Source organism: Globicephala melas, chromosome 1 (genome assembly GCF_963455315.2).
Source record: "Globicephala melas chromosome 1, mGloMel1.2, whole genome shotgun sequence".
In the NCBI taxonomy this organism is placed as follows: domain Eukaryota; kingdom Metazoa; phylum Chordata; class Mammalia; order Artiodactyla; family Delphinidae; genus Globicephala; species Globicephala melas.
Genome location: NC_083314.1, coordinates 50,150,653 through 50,168,693, shown reverse-complemented (window position 1 = coordinate 50,168,693; position 18,041 = coordinate 50,150,653).

Sequence of the window (18,041 nt, the reverse complement as noted above, 5' to 3'; positions counted from 1 at the left end):
GACTAGTTTCTTCTTATGAAAAAATGAGGGCAGTTTGGATGGACTCTACTTTTTCCTATTCTCTTTCTGCTTTAAGAATGTGTACTTCTTTAATCACAAGCCTAATGAGGTTAATCAAGGAAGACCTGAAGAAGTTAACTTCTGAGAAAGGGCATAGGACACTTGGAGAACTGCATCTCATCCTGGGAGGAGACACATGGTCTCTGGTGGTAGGCTGTGGCAAGTCCCACTTTACAGATGTGGAAGCTGAAGACCAGACATCCCCCATACCCCCTGAAAGTGGCAGAGAAATCCTAATGCTTGGACTTGTGCAATGGCTGCAGAACAAATGCTTTCCCTTGTATGAGAAGAAGAGGTCCTTTCCCAGAGGCCTCAGCCAGGTGTGTGGAGGGGTCTGAATTCCTCTCCTTGATCTTCCTGCACACTTTTTCCCTGGTGCTTCCTCACCAGCCCCATCCAATTTGGATTGGGGAACAGCTTTTCAAAGTTATTTCTAAAAGATCACACACACACATACACACTGAGTGAGCTCTTTCTTTGTATTTTATTCGGGAAATCATAGATGGCTCTCAGGCTAAATAGAAACCTGAACCAATCAAATGAGTTTCCCAGGGGCTCAAAAGAAACAAGATTCACAGAACTGGCTGGCAGTACTGCAGAAAATAGAGCTGATGGAGACCCCCATGTGGGTGTGGGGTGACCTTGACAAGGAAAGTACTAGCTGGTATTTTTATCTGCCTTCTTTTTCTCAGGACATTGATGCTGTTGAATGCACCAGTAACAGACTCCTGTTTGTTCTCATAACATCTGGGCAGAAGGGATGGGGAAGACAGCGTATACTCAGGTGCGGAGTAGGGAGGAGTAGCGAAACTGAGCCATAGATGGAGAGCGAGCCTTGTTTAAATTCCTGTGGACAGGATTTCGGGTTCCTCAACTAGAAACAGGTTACACACACTCTGATTCAGTGCTCTAACAGCTCGAATTCTATAATCTCAAGTATTTCCTATTACATTTAATTTCCTTTCCTTCTGTTTCTCTTCTGTTACTCTTCTGTGGGAGGTGAGGTATCAGGTATCGGTACGGCAACCAACTTGCCCAAGACTCCCAGTTTTAGCACTGAAAGTCTCACATCCAGGGAACCCTCTCAGTCCCGGGCAAACCCAGATGGTTGGTCACTCTAAAGGTATGTCACTGCTTCAAAAGAAACTCCTGTGGAGTGAGATTGTTTCCCCAAGTTTTTTCTGGAGGTGGTCTCACATGGTAGCTAAAGTATGGGCTCTGGGCACATGGCCAGGGTGCACATCCTGGCTCTGGTAGGCGTCCCTGCCAGACCTGGGGCAAGTCACTTGACCTCTCTGTGCCTCAGTTGCCTCATCTGTAAAATGGGGATAATGATAATCTGTATCTCAAGACGTTGCTATGTGAAATCATGTAAATCAATACTTGTAAAGCACTTTTAAAAGTGACTGTTAGCTATAGTTATTATTTTGTTAATAAATTACAAAGATCGCAGGATCTCAGAATTGATGAGATGCCTTCTTAGATTTCATCTGTTACTAAATGCACTTCACACATTGTAGTGAACCCATTCTGTGTCTACCTTCCCCCTTTCTGTGTCTCCCCACAGTGGTGACAACTGCAGCTGGTGGAGGTTAGTCTGATTGGCCCCTGTGTGGATGCTACTCCACTTCACCTGGTGGCAGGGGAGTGGGGTGTGATGGCTAAGTGTGGTACCTCTCAGACGTGAACGTGCACACAGATCACCTAGGGATCTTGTTAAAGCTTGTTAAATGTGAATTCTGATTCAGCAGGTGTGGGTGAGGCACAAGATTCTGTTTTGTTTTTTTAAAGATTATTTTGATGTGGACCATTTTTAAAGTCTTTGTTGAACTTGTTACAATATTGCTTCTGTTTTATGTTTTGGTTTTTTGGCCACGAGGCATGTGGGATCTTACTCCCTGACCAGGGATCGAACCCGCACCCCCTGCATTGGAAGGTGAAGTCTTAACCACCGGACTGCCAGGGAAGTCCCAAGATTCTGTATTTCTAACAAGGTCCCAGGTGATGTTGCCGGTCCAAGGCCCACACTGTGAGACCAAGGCCATATCGTATGTCAGCCTGTGTGGGTCTGAGCAAAAGCCTGTGAAATTCATGCCCAACAAGTTCCTGAGATTAGAGAATTAGTCCTGGGGGCTGGGGTAGGAATTTTTGCTTATTTTCAGCCTCAGAGCTGGTTCAAGACTATTGCTTTAATCCGACCTCCTAGCCCGCTTCTGTCCATGGCTTTGCTCTCTTGAATGGTACACAGAGGGGTGCAGTGCCCCACCAGTGCCCAGGAATCACACGTGGTGAGTAGGGCTGCAGAAAGGTTCAGAGCTACTGGCCTGAAGAGACAGGAGCCCCCAAACCTAGGACTCTGGTGTCCCACCCCATACTCCCTCAGTGACCTTGCCAGAGGGAGGCGTCTAACACTTCCTCAGCCACCTCAGAACATGAGTCCAGATCTTATACCTCTGCTCTGGATCTATGGACCCAATTCTCCCAAACAATCTGAGTACCAAAATAAGCATAAAGAGCAGACTCCTCACGTTTGAGGAGTCTTTACTTCTTTTCCAAAACCTTGAACAGGAGTTCTCTTGCCATCCGTCTTCCCTCCAAGACCCTGTCAGGCACGAAGATAATATCACCGTCTAGTGCAGTGAATCTGTTCTCTGCTCTCTGGCCTGTGCAGATGCGGGAGGAAACTTTGCAAGAGAGGTCAAAGAAAAGGAGCTGGAAGACCAATTCTGCCTGCTGCTTCCTGGATTCCCTGAGGCCAGACTTGTGCTAATTTGAAAAATGGCCTTATGATAATGAGCGCTAAAAGCACTCTGCAGACCCTGGTACCCTGGGAGGAGACTGGGGGACTCAGTCTTCCCAGCTCCCTTCCCTGCACAGCCGCTCTCAGCATCCGCGCACGTTTAATCTCCCACACGTCTGCCGAGTGTACTACACATTTGTATCTGTCACTTCAGATCCCCCCCCGCATGGCTGCTCCCGGCCAGCTGGGCTTTCTCCTTTATTCCCATAATGTTCCCCGAGGACAACCCAGCCCGTGATAAAGGCTTCCACTTTCTTTTGTTTCTCTTGCTTTGCTGAACCCCAGCCCCCAACTCCAGCCATACAGGACCTGCCCAGCCCCCTGGCGCCCCCTACCGGCAGCCTGCCTCCCGATGGATTTGGCGGAAGTTGAGAAGGTTCCGAATACAGCTTCCCTCCCACCCCATTTCCCTGAGTGGCTCTCTGAGGTAGTGGCGTTCTGAGGCGCCTCCCAACACAGATCACACTAACAGCATCCTAGAACTGTATTACGCGCCTCCATTTCCTGCAAGCAGAATGGACCTCGGAAGTTGTTTTTTTTGTTGTTTTTTATTGTGGTAAAAAACATAACATAAACTTTACCGTCTTAGCCGGTTTTAAGTGTACAGCTCAGTAGTGTTGAGTATATTCACATTGTTGTGCAACAGATCTCTGTAGAGCTTTTTCATCTTGCAAGACTCAAATTCTATACCCACTAAACACTAATTCCCCTTCTCCCTACCCCCAGCCCTTGACGACCACCTTTCTACTTTCTATGATTTTGACTCCTTTGGATACTTCATAAGAGTGGAATCATGCAGTATTTGCCCTTTTGTGACTGGCTGAATTCTCTTAGCATAATTTCCTTGAGGTTTATCCATGTTGTGGTATGTGAATGATTTCCTTTCTAAGGCTACAAAATATTCCATTGGGTGTATCCACCATACTTTCTCTATCTGTTCATCTGTTGATAGACATTTGAGCTTCTTCCTCAGGTTTTTAACCCCTTATTTTGCAACTGGTCACCCACTTAAACTAAATGACTTGTCTAAGACCACGCAGCCAATCAGATGTCAGTTGTTTTAGGATTTTATTGTTGTCTCCTGGGTTCCGGCATCAGCATTTGGGGAGATCTGGTTCAACCTGAAGTTATTGGGATGGGCCCTCCAGGATTTTTGCAGGCTTCAGAGGCAAATGATGGCATCCAGGCAAGTCCTGATGACTATGAGCCTATGAGAACATCCAGCTTCGGCTTTGGTGTGGCCAAATACCCTATGTATATGGACACTGGATTTTTATGATATTAGGCAATTATCATTCATTTGTTTAGGGGTGCTAATGGTATTGTGTTATATGTTTTAAAAAGAACCACTTTTAGAAATACGTACCAAAATGTTTATAAATCAAATGTGTGGTGACTTCGGGTGTGCTGCAAAATAATCAGCAGAAGGTATGGATGGAACAGGCTGGGGGCGCATTATACCATTCTCTCTACTTTTGTATATGTATGTTTAAAGTTTTATCTAGTAAAAAGACTTTAGTCTTTTTTTTTTTTTGCGGTACGTAGGCCTCTCACTGTTGTGGGCCCTCCCGTTGCAGAGCACAGGCTCCAGACGCGCAGGCTCAGCGGCCATGGCTCACGGGCCCAGCCGCTCCGCGGCATGTGGGCTCTTCCCAGACCCGGGCACGAACCCGTGTCCCCTGCATCGGCAGGCGACTTTCAACCACTGCGCCACCAGGGAAGCCCAAGATTTTATTCTTTAAAAAAATTTTCTTAATCTTACATTTGGTTAGGGTGACACATGCCGACTTTCCAGGAACTTAAATTCTTGCTGAAGTTGGAGCACTTTTGACAGTTATCAATGGTATATTATAGAGAATAAAATACTGCCACCAATGGGCAAATAGTGTAAAAACAAGCAAACAAACAAACCCCTGCAGGTTGTGGGATGACACCAGCAAATAGGTGTGTAGCCCTTTGGCAGAGGGTCAGTGGCATGAAGGGCTCAGATTTCTCTACTGGAGCATCACAGGCTCTGGGCTCAGTTCTTTCATCCTGAACCTGGGGAGCTTCTCCACCAGACCCTCCTGTCAGCAGTCACCAGCTTCCCAGCTTTCAAATATTTGGCCACAGTGCGAAGCAAATATGTCAGTTTGTTGTTCATTTGTTTACATATTCATTCATCTGCCCATCCCCAATTCATCCCATTTTCTAACCACCCACATCCAAGCAACACTATCTGTGATTGAATTCGGCTTCTAAATATCTTGTATCTGCTCACTTTAACCCATAGCCGTGGCCGCTACCCTAGTCCACCCCACTGTCATCCTTAGCTCTGTTATTCTAACACCTCCTAATTGCTCTCCTTATCACCACTCTTACTCTCTTCTACTCCTTTCCATCCATTCTTCTGATCTTTTCACTCATCCCTGCTTAATTAAAACCCAGAAGATCTTCCTACTGCCCTTGTGATGAAGTCCAAACTCTGGCAGTGCCTTACAGAGTCCTTGGGAACCTGACTCTAATTGCCTCTCCAGTCTCATTTCTCATTCTCACCCCATCGTTCCCAGTGCCCCAGCCTCCCTGAAATTCTTTCAGTTCCTCAAAACACCATGCATGTTCTCATTTCCAGGTCTTTGCACAAGCTGTTCTTTCTGCCTGGGATACTCTCCCTCCCCACCCCCTTCTCTGGGTAACTCTTTCTCATCCCACAGGTGTCAGCGAAACCTCACTGCCTCCTAGAAGTGTTCCTTGACCCAGTCACTTGGTGTTCCTGCTCTGAGCTCATCACGTAATTCTCCCATCACAGCACTTACACCCATTTGGAGGTGTTCTGTAAATATTTTTTGAATTGACAGAGTAAATTTGGTTTGAAAGAAAGGGAAAATATAAAAATGTATATTCCAACAAGCAGGTTTACAGTATCTCAGTCCCCAGATACCCCCTGATCTGTCAATCAACCCACAAATATTCCCTGGTCACTGAAAGAAGTTTTCCAATTGCTGCTGAGTCCATTGTGCCGCCCTCTGCTGTAGGAACCTGCTTGCTCATGGTGTGATCTCACCCTCTTCTGACATTCATTCTACTGAACTTGTCACTCCCCTCACTTCCACCCCACCACCATGCAGGACCAGCACAACACCCTCTGGCCACGCCCCCTTTCATCAGGGGAGCTGGGCGTTCCCAGCTAGTGGACGTTCCTGCCCAGATGCATCTCCTGTGCTTGCAGCCCTGCCACCTCTGCACCCACAGAGCCCTACCCAGCAGCGGGGTCCTCTCCTGCCCCTTAGATGCTCAGAATCCATCAGCCTTCACTCTCTAATCTCTGGGCCTTTCTGTGCTGCTTCTACGAGAGCTGCTATCACTGTTAATCTCCCCTTCGCAAAGTTTCTGTCCTTCCCTCCTTCTCTCATCTTGTCTCTGAAGTGTCCCTCTGACCTGTACTTCCAACCCCATCCTCCCCTTCCTCATTCAGGACCTTGTGCCATCATTGCCCCCTTTTTTCTAGTATCTAATCTGTCCCCCTCTTCCCTGTGTTCTTTCCTTCTGTCTACACCTGTGCTTGGACATCCATCTCTTATAAAATCCCCCCCACCCTTCTGACCCCCATAAGTAAGTGAACATCCTGGCTCTCTGCTCCCTCTTCTCACCAGAGGCATCTCGCCACCTCTGTCATCACAGCTCCTCACCCCACATTGCCCCACCACTGTCACCAAAGCCACCCGTGCCCATTTAGTCTCAAATCCTAAGTGGTCTCCGTGACCTCTCTGCTGCCTTGGATGCCAATGACATCCTCTTCTCTCGGGCACTCTCTTCAGGTTCCCTGGCACAGCACAAGCCTGCCTTGGCTTCTGTCCTTGTCCACACATTCTGACTCATCTGCTGGCACATCCCCATCTTACCAACCTCTGAATATAAGTTTTGTTGAGATTCTGACCTCTGCCTACACCAGCTACCCAGCTGCTCCGAAAGACCCCTCTAAGTGGACACAGTATCCAGGCCAAGCATCTCTCCTGCTCTTGTTTTGCATTTCAACTTTGCTGAATAAGGCTAAACTCAAACTGCTCTCCTCTAAATGGCAACTCTTCTGGACTTTCTCTTTCTGTCAGCAGTACTGTCATTCTCTGCTCCTCCAGGCTCAAAACCCACAGCCACCTTTGGCACCTTCCTCTGGCCACATCCACTCAGCCTCTAGGTCTGTCACTTATGCTCTCCCCAAGGTTCTCACATCTACCTCCTTTGAATTTTTCCTACCCCACCCTTAGTTTAGGTCTCACTGCCACTGGCAGAAACTGTTTGCCCTCTTTCCTTCTCCCCTAGATCCTTTTATTCTGGCCTTCATGCCTCCAGTCCATTGTACACTCTGCTGCCAAGTCCATGCATTTGAAGAAGTCGTTCTCAAGGTGCGGTCCCTGGACCAGCAGCTTCAGCATCGCATACTCTCAGGCTTCAGTCCAGTTTCTACTGGTTCAGAAACTCTCTGAGTGGGGCCCAGAAATCTGTGTGGGGTGATTCTGATGTATACAAAAGTTGGAGAACCACTGACCTAAAACATAGCAATAAGCAAATTTCTCCTCTGCTGAAGAACCTAAACATTTTGTTTAGTTAGGACTCAGTTCAGCTGGATATAACTTTAAAAAGTGGCTTAAACAAGATAGAAATTTATATCTCTCTCACTTAAAAAATGTCAGGCCATGGATAGTGCAGGGATATAGCAGCTCCATGGTATCACCAAGAACCTAGCTTTCTATTTCAACTCCTGGAGCATGGCTGTAGTGGTCCAAGATGGCTGCTAGAGCTCTAGCTATCACATCTATCATTTTTGCTCCAATTCCAACATTTAGGGTTTGTTTGTTTTGGTTTTTTTTTTTTTTTTTTTTTTTTTTGCCACACCAAGCAATTCTCAGACACCAGCTAGGTGTCCTACAATTCGACCCAATTCTGACACTGTCTGTCCAGAGATAGCATCAGATCCCACAGGGTAAGGGCTTAGTCTCACAAGACTGCCACCACCCCCATTCTTCAGATGCCAATAGCAAGTCCAGGTTGTCACCTGTACTTCTGACTGATTGGCTGTAGGTTAGAGGTTCCAATGACCCCCTTCCTTGGGTTCGATTAATTTGCTACAGTGGCTCACAGAGCTCAGAGAAATGTTTTGCTTACTAGATCACCAGTTTATCATAAAAGAATGTAACTCAGGAAAGCCAGATGTAAGAGATGCCTAAGGCAGTGTATGGGGAAAGGGCATAGAGCTTCCATGCCCTCTCCAAGTGCGCCACACTCCCCCAATCGCCACATGTTCATCAACCCAGAAGCACTCCTAACTCTCTCTTTTTGGGTTTTTATGGAGGCTTCATTTCATAGGCACGATTGATTAAATCATTGGCCATTGACGACTGAAGTCAATCTTCGGCCTCTCTCCCTTCCCAGAAAGTTGGAGGGTGGGACTGAAAGTTCCAATCCTCTAATCACAGGGTTGGTACCCCTGGCAACCAGCCCCCATCCTGGGGGTTTTTGCTTTGGTTACGTAGGGGTTTTCCAAAAGCCACCCAATTAACAGAACCAAAGACACGTTTATGCTCTCATCACTTAGGAAATCCCAAGGGTTTTAGGAGCTCTGTGCCAGGAATGGGACAATTATGTATTTCTTATTATAAATACCACAGTATCTCACATCCTAATACAGACCAAGAGGTTAAGCAAAAGAGCCAAAAGATGGACTCTTCCAGATGAGTCCCTTTAAGCAGCCACCTCAAAAGACCCAAGTAACACTTCCACTTAAATCCAGTTGGTCAGAATTTGGACACATGGCCGTATTGGATACAAAAGAAGCTGGGAAATACAGTTTTTGTTCTGCGCGGCAAAATGCCCAGCTAAAAATGGAGGTTCTCTCAAAAAGTTATATACTGTATGATTCAATTTATATAAATTCTCAAAATGGCAGAATTATAGAAGTGGATAACAGATTAATGGTTGCCAGGGGTTGGAGAATGGGGAGGAAGGGATTTGACTCTGGCTATCAAAGGGCCACAAGAGCCCATCCTTGTGATGGAGCAGTTCTGTGTCCTGACTGTGGTGGTGGTCACACGAATCTATACGTGTGATAAAATTGTATAGCGCTAAATATACATGTGCAGACATGCATGTGTTCATATAAAGCTGGTGAAATCTGTATCAGTGTCAATTTCCTGGAGTGATGCTTCACTATAGTTTTGCAGTGATCATTGGTGGAAACTAGGTGAAGGGCATATGGGATATCTCTTTATTATTTATTGTAAACTGTATATAAATCACAATTATCTCAAAATTAAAAATTGAAGCAACAAAAAAAATTGAGGTTCTGTTACTGATGAGAAAGGGGAGATGTTATAAACAACTAGCAGTTTCTGCCATAAACCTCACCCATTCTCCCGTTGTAATCAGTGCAAGCTTGTTAGCATAATCAAGACCTTTATAATCTAGCAGTAAGGAACCTCCCAAGCAACCCATACCTTATCACTGTAGGGGAGGGAAAACTCCCTGTACAGTCCTAGGTTCAATATCTGGGTCTATGAAATAAATTGACAATATTCAGATTAACAGGATAAAACACATACAAATTTATTAATTTTTAATGTTATGTGTATGGGGGCATCCCAGGGGAAAAAAGATGACTATCCAAAAAAGCAGTGAGGGACTTCCCTGGTGGTACAGTGGTTAAGAATCTGCCTGCCAATGCAGGGGACACGGGTTCGAGCCCTGGTCCGGGAAAATCCCACATGCCATGGAGCAACTAAGCCCGTGTGCCACAACTACTGAGCCTGTGCTCTAGAGCCCGTGAGTCTCAACTACTGAGCCCACGTGCCTAGAGCCTGTGCTCCGCAACAAAGAGAAGCCACCGCAATGAGAAGCCCACGCAGCGCAATGAAGAGCAGCCCCTGCTCACTGCAACTAGAGAAGGCCTGCATGCAGCAACAAAGACCCAACACAGCCAAAAATAAATAAATAAATAAATAAATAAATTAGAAGGAAAAAAGGTCATGAGATTTAAGAGCTTGTATATGGTCTTAACAGGGGAAGGGGAGAGGGAATGTAGGAACTTAGGGGAGAGTAAATGATTTTTAGGAAGGATGAATGGGCCCTTAGGAGAATAGATGGAAGATATGACAGTTTGTGACAAAGTTTGTCTGCATGTGGTATTGACTTCTAGTATCCTCTCTTGTGATAGGAGTCAGTCTCTGTGAAGAAACTCTCTGGGGATTTATGACCATTGAGTTCCTTTTGGAGGAACTGTCCTTAGGCAGATAAGGGGAGTTAAGAGAAAGTCTCTCCATGCATTTACTGCTTTTCAAGTGCCTTCAACTCAAAATAATCAATATGCCAAAGTGGCATTTTTTTAAATGGCATTTTAAAAAATTATAGTTGATTTACAATGTATCAGTTTCAGGTTTACAACATAGTGATTCAATATTTTTATAGATTGTATTCCATTTAAAGTTATTATAAAATATTGGCTATGGTTCCTGTGATGTACAACATATCCTTGTAGCTTATTTATTTTATGCATGGTAGTTTCTACCTGTTAATTCCCTATCCCTACCTTGCCCTTCCCTCCTTCCCTCTCCCCTCTGATAACCACTAGTTTGTTCTTGATGTCTGTGAGTCTCTTTCTTTTTTGTTATATTTATTCCTTTGTTTTATTTTTTAGATTCCACATATAAGTGAAAACATACAGTATTTGTCTTTGTCTTATTTCAGTAAGCATAATACCCTCCAGGTTCATCTATATTGTTGCAAATGGCAAAATTTCATTCTTTTTTATGGCTAATATTCCATTGTATATATACACCACATCTCTATCGATTTATCTCTTGATGGACACTTAGGTTGCTTCCATATCTTGGCTGTTGTAAATAATGCTGCTATGAACATTGGGTTGCATGTACCTTTTCAAATTAGTGTTTTTTTTTCTTCTTCAGATATATGCCCAGGGGTGGAATTGCTGGATCACATGTTAGTTCTATTTTTAGTTTTTTGAGGAACCTTCATAATGTTTTCCATAGTTTACATTCCCACCAACAGTGTACTTGGGTTCTGTTTTCTCTGCATCCTCGCCAGCATTTGTTATTTGTGGTCTTTTTGACAGTAGCCATTCTGACAGGACAGGTGTGAGGTGGTAACTCATTGGGTTTTGATTTCCATTTCCCTAATGATTAGTGATGTGATGTTGAGCATCTTTTCATGTGCCTATTGGCCATCTGTATGTCTTCTTTGGAAAATTGTCTGTTTGGGTCTTCTGCCTATAATATAGCCAGGTTGTTTGGTTTGGGTTTTTTTTTCATATTGAATTGTATGAGCTGTTTATATATTTTGGATATTAAACCTTCATTGGACATATCATTTGCAAACATTTTCTCCCATTCAGTAGCTTGTCTTCTCATTTTGTTGATGGTTTCTTTTGCTGTGCAAAAGCTTTTAAGTTTAATTAAGTCCCATTTGTTTATTTTTGCTTTTGTTTCCTTTGCCTGAGGAGACCAAGCCGAAATAATACTGCTACAATTTATGTCAAAGAGTGTTCCACCTATGTTTTCTTTTAGGAGTTTTATGGTTTCTGACCTTGCATTTAAGTTTTTAATCCATTTTGAGTTTATTTTTGTATATGGTGTGAGGAAATGTCCTAATTTCATTCTTTTACATGTAGCTGTCCATTTTTCCCAGCACCACTATTGAAGAGACTGTCTTTTCTCCCTTGTATATTCTTGCCTCCTTTGTCATAGTTTCATTGACTGTAAGTGCTTGGATTTATTTCTGAGTTCTCTATTCTGTTCCGTTGATCTATGTGTCTGTTTTGGGGCCAGTACCATACTGTTTTGATGACTGTAGCTTTGCAAAGTGGCATATTTTGGGGTGACATGTCCTGAACTCTGTCACCATGTCTGTGTTGTTTGTGTTAAAGCATAAACCTCTAGAAGGCAGGCTCCAAGGGCATTTATGAAGCATTTATCTTTTCACTTACAAGGTCCTGAATAGAGCCAATGAAACAAATATTTTTCTCCCCTTCAGGAGCTTCCATTCTGAGAAAGTACCAAGATTCCTAGGTGTGTTGCCAACCTAAAAGAGAATGAAAATGGCTGTTTTCCAATCAAAAGGGGCAGTGAGCAAAGAGGGACTTTTTTTTTAGATCCATATGTTGCTGTAGTGACTATAGTGAGAGCAGGAAGAACTGAAGCATATTTTAAAATGACTTTTAAAGAATTCCATCCTGTCATCTTTCTCCCTGTTCTGATGCTATTTCCTGAAGGCATTACCCAGCACCAGCTGCTTTCTCACCTCTGGGCAGCTTTGTTGAACTTGACTATGCCCCCACGGGAAGGAATTAAGCTGCTTGTTAGGAGCTTCTGCTCAACCAGAATCCTGCCCAGAGGCTTCTCCCAACAGCTTTCTGAGCTGCTCCAAAAGGGGCAAAGAAGGTGCTGAGGAGGGAGTGAAGGAGGAGGGTACAGGACCTGGAATGGAGCCACACCATGGAAAAATGGTGCCTTGGTGGCAGAAAGATGCTGAAGAGAGAGAAGGGACAGACATCTGAAGAAAGAATAAAGGGATGTAGGCACAGACCTGGGAGAACGAGGAGGAAGGATGGAGTCAGGCAGAGCCAGCATTAAGGGGCCCGGAATGAGAACCTGGAGGCCTGCCTGGCGGAGCTGTCCTCGCACCTGAGGGGCAAGCACAGTATGTGGCAGAGGCTGCCCGCTATGGAGAGGCCTACTGGGCTGTAGGTCAGGGCTTCCCAACCCTGAGCCACGGACTCCCCAGGGGGTTCAGGGATGGGCTTTGGCTGTCCCATGAATTCCCTGAACTGGTAGGCAGAATTCTGTGAGTATGTGCTTTTTCCTTTAGAAAGAGTGTCCATGGCTTACATCAGACTCTCAGAAAGCTCCATATACCCCTCAAAGCTGAGAATACTACTCAGTAATGTAAAGGGAGGGCGCTTTGGAGGGAGGAGTGGTGAGGGAGCTGTAGGTAAGGGCCAGGTGGAACAGGGAAGTAGAAAAGCCTGTGAGAAAGTACTAAGCTGTGGCTTGTAGGCCAAGCTGGTACAGGCAACATCCAGTTCCCTGTGAGGACAGATGTCCTGACCTGTGCTCATTCCAGGCAGAAGTCATGGCCAGGGCAGCAGGACAGCCTGCTTCCACTCCCAGGCCCTGGGAAGCCCCTCTCTATGCTGGCTCCTCCTGATCTAATCCTTTGTCTCAGCTTAGTGAAGCCCTCAGGCTCAGGGAGAACTTCCCTGATCCCCCAGACCCGTCTGTTCCACTGAAAGACACTCCCTAACCCCCACTGCGTTTCCCTGTCCAAGCCCCAGCACTTGTCACTGTGGCCAGTGTCTGTCGTTCCGTCTGTATGGAGCCCTCCTCTCTTATTCACAGCTGTAGCCTCCGCAATAGCCTGGCCCGGTGCCTGGCATATGATAGACATTCGATATTCAATAAATATTAATTGGATGGATGGATGGATGGATAAAAATATAAAAGAGTATGTTGCCTTACGGGTGAGGACATGACACCCAGGGAATAGTTTGAGGCCCCTCAGAGAAACAGCAGAGGCTGACCTTTAATCCAGCAGGGAAGAATGGGAGAAAGATGAGTCTGACTTTGTGAAGTAACTTCATTGAGGTAAAGCCTAATTCTACCTACAAGATATACCCCACGGTGTCCTTGGCAGGAAAGATTTATTTTCATTAATTCTTTGCTATAAATTCAAAAGCAGATGAGGCTGAATGAATTGATGGGGTGGGGAGACATTAGGGAAATAGTTACATTTTGAGGGTGAGTGGAATAGGTGAGTCATGGATTCAAAACAAAAGCCTACTTATTTGTGGTCTAGTTAAGCAGTCTGCATTTTAGGAGTACTCATTGTGGGCCAGGTGCTGAAGAGATAAAAGCAGTATAAACCTGAGGCAGGACTCAACGTGGAAGAGAAGGAACCTACAACTTTACCACCCTCACATTCACTATCACCTCAGCTCTGCCCTATAAGGAGGTGAGTGTTGGCCTTGGTGAAGCTCTCTCATCTCCACAAGGATGTCAGCTCTGCCCTCTGCTCAGTCAATTGTCAGGTTGTGAAATGGCCTTTAATTGGCAATGCTGATGATCTGCCCTTCAAGTTTTTCTGTTTAATTTACTGGAGTGAAATTCACATAACATAAAATAACCATTTTGCAGTACAAAATTCAGTGGCATCTAGTACATTCACAGTATTGTGCAATCGCCACTTCTATCTACTTCCACATTTCCGTCAAGCAAGTAATACCCAATAACCCACTAAGCAGTTTCTCCCCGATCTGCACCCCGTCTCTATGGATCTGCCTAGTTTGGAAATTTGATCTAAATGGAATCACGCACTATGTGAACTTTTGTGTCGGGCTTCGTTCACTTTACAGTGTTTTTGAGGTTCACCCATATTGTAGCATGTATCAGAATGTCATTCCTTTTTATGGCTGAATAATATTCCATGTTATGTATATACCACGGTTTTTTATCCATTTATCTGTTGATGAACATTTGGGCTGTTTCCACTTTTTGGCCGTTGTGAGTAGTGCTGCTATGAACACATGTGCACTTGTATTTGTTTGAGTACCTGCTTTTATTTCTTCTGGGTATGTACCTAGTAAAGGAAACCCTCTACGTTTTTACCCCAAAATTTAAAAATGAATTTAAATTCTGCTGGCAATTGCTTATCAAAAGCTCAGTGAAGAGAAATGTTACTCGTGACGGGTTTTTAAGCCTCAGTTTTTTGCTGGAAAATCCTTTTGTCAAACAGCTGACCCCAACTCTAATAAAACAGAAAAGCAGAGATGCTCTGGGTGAGGCAGGTGAGGAGGTCAGAAGCCCTGTGAGATCAGCCTTCATACAACACCACCCCCCTCATCCACTACCCAAGACCCGAGGAAGCTCCCCAAACCTCCTAGGCTCTGGGCAGCAGCTGTCAGAACCGCTGCTCCAAAAACCCTAAGCCCCAGATCAAGCTGCCCTGTCAGAGAGCTGCAGATTTAAACGCTGCCACCTTCAGGTACACTCCCTTTCAGAGAGTTGTCCCTGGGTGTTAGGCCCTTAGACTACCCTGGGAGATAGAGTAAGAAGCTGCTTTTTTATATATGTAATGATGTAGTAACAAGTTTCCCCTATAGATCTCGTCCTCCCCTTTAAGAGGGTCCTTGGAAGAAACTCCTCTTAAGGCTTAGTGGAAACAAAAGCTGAACTCCTCCTAAACTCTGATTTGTTTTAACTGACCCTATTTCCCTTTTTGCTTTGGTTGCTAAGAAGCTTAGAGTTAAATTTACAGCCCACACATACCCAGCAATTCTGTATATCAACTTTATGACTGGCCGGGCATTGTTACGCTACCCTCCTTGCTGTCTTTTTTATTCTACTGGATGGTATGCATTTCTGAAGCACCAGTCCTTTTTGGGTTAAGGTAAGATGTAAGGAATCATTTTTTTCATCTTGGTAGTCATGAGTATAAATGTCCTCCCATCATTAGAACCCCAGGTGGCCTAGGTTAGATCATGAGGTGGCCAGAGCAGCCCCCTCACACCCTGCTGGCCCTGACTCCAAGGAGGAGACGTCCCCTGGGACAAATCAGGTGAAGGTGGGTGGGCCCAAGGCCTGATATCATCAGTTTCAGTTCAACCACCCCTGTGCACCTGCTTGTGAGCAGCACTTTATGGAATAAAAGACAACATAAGGATGATCTCAGGCCACTAGGGATTCTAGAGGGCAAGACAGTGTGGGCATTAATGACCATGATAAGTACATAGAAGTGGAGTGCATGCCCCAGGAGCAAGGGGAGAAAGAGACTTTTCTGACCATGGGATCTGAAAAAATGAAGATTTATTCTGAGTTTTCGGACAAGTGGTGGTAGGAAGAATAATAGCATTTCAGACAGCAGGAGTCACTTGAGCAAAGACTTATAGGCAGATGTGGGGGGAGGTACATAGATTAGTGTAGCTAGACACACAGGCTATAAACTCAAAGGCCTGCATGGGGTGTGCAGTTAACATACATGTATAAGGGGTGTGCGTGTGCGTGTGCGTGTGTGTGTGTGTGTGTGTGTGTGTGTGTGGTAGTAAGTGCCAAGAGGCTTGTAGTGGAGCCAGGTACCACCCACCCCACCTGTAACACTGTCCTTTCAAACGCTATGGGGAATAATGAACCAGCCCGTCAGACACATGTCTGATGGCTGCGTGACTCAGGCTGCAGGCTAGGATCACAGGGTTTAGGAAGGAGGTTCATAAGGAGAGATTAGATAGACCCAGGAATTCAGGGAATGTTTAGGTTTTATCTTAGAAGCAGGAGGAGCCTTCAAAATATTTAGGCAGGAGAACGATATAGTTGTATTTTAGAAAGTAACTCACACTCAGCCATAAAAAGGAACGAAATTGGGTCATTTGTAGAGACGGGGATGGACCTCGAGACTGTCATACAGAGTGAAGTAAATCATAAAGAAAGAAAACAAATATTGTATGTTAACACATATATGTGGAATCTAGAAAAATGGTATAGATGAACCAGTTTGCAGGGCATAAATAGAGACACAGGTGTAGAGAACAAACGTATGGACACCAAGGGGGGAACGCAGCAGGGGGCGGGGGTGGTGGGATGAATTGGGAGATTGGGATTGACATATATACACTAATGTGTATAAAACAGATAACTAATAAGAACCTGCTGTATAAAAATAAATAAATAAAATTTAAAAAAGAAAACAGTGCTCTCAATATACACTCATGTGTTGAAAATGATAGAAAATATTAACAGTGATTATCCTAGATATTAAGAATCTGGGTGGTTTTTATTTTCCTTATACTTTTTGTCTTTACTCATGTTTATATGATTAGAAATGGAGTCAATAAAAGTTACAGCAAAATAAACATTTAATATTTTATATGGGCAGTAATCTGCGAGGGGTCATAAGGCTCTGAACCAGGACATTGGTAACCAGGACATTGGTAGAAAGACGTGGGTGAACTTGAGCCTTTTTTGAAGTGGGAGTTAGCCTAGGCAGAGAGAGAGAGAGAGAGAGAGAAAAGGGTTGAACATGGGCTGGAGCAGTCAGGATCACGCCTTTCCTTTGTGGTCAAGCAGCCCCTGGAGAGCCCAAGTGCCCCCCTGGCCCATCAGTGTCCCTGCTCCCCTGCTACTTTAATGAGAATTAGTGAGGTTGAGGACTGTGGTGGCTCTTAGCTGACACAGAGAGCTGCTTCCTCCCAAAGGCCTTAAAAGCCCCAGTGGGACTTGGTTAGTGGGTCTCAGAGAAGAAACCCAGGCAGTGAAGAGATGATGTTTCAGCTAAATGAATAGACTGAAATGTTCCAGGGAACATGTTCATTCATTCCGGGCATTTGAGACTAAAAACTGAATACTAATAGGCATTCACATTTCCTGCTTATCTGCTCCCATTGGTTTTTGCTCTTCACCTGTAGATAAACAAATTTATGTTGTTTTCAAGTGGAGGTCCCAAGGCCTTCATAATGACAGGTGGGGTTTTTAACTCTAGGAATCCATGTGAATGATAAAGTGGTAATATGTGGCCATCGCCTTGGTTAGAGGGCTGACTTCACCTCTGGCTGGGGATCTCAGGAAAATCACCTCAGTAAACTGAGTTGCAGTTTATTTGTGTGTTAAATAGAATAATAATGCCATTCCTTGTGTCATAGTGTTGCTTGAGCTTTATAGTAGATGATGTGAACATACTATATAAAGTATAAAGAGCCGTGTGTGTGTGTGTGTGTGTGTGAGTGTGTGTGTAGTCACTGTTATGAATATTACTGTTTCTTCTCAGAAGAGATATGGTTGTTTTTACAAAGAGTACATGCCCCTAAGAATGCCTGGCCATGACCCAAAGTCTCATGTTGGCTCCATCTCTGAAGCAAAACACGTGAGGGGCTGGGGCCAAGCAGGTTCATATGGATATTATGATACAAGCCATGACACACATGTTCAAAGGAGAACCCTGTAGATGATGGAACAAAAGGGCCCAGGACTACGTGAATGTATATTTATGTTATGGGTAGACATCTCAAAGGTGACCGTAACTAGTAGGAGAATATAATCTGTAAATTCACAGTCACGCTTGTGTTCAGAAAGGCAATTATTTACTATTTGATCATGCCCTTTGCAAGCACATTAAGGAGTTGCTGATCTTGGATGCCTAGTGTGAAATG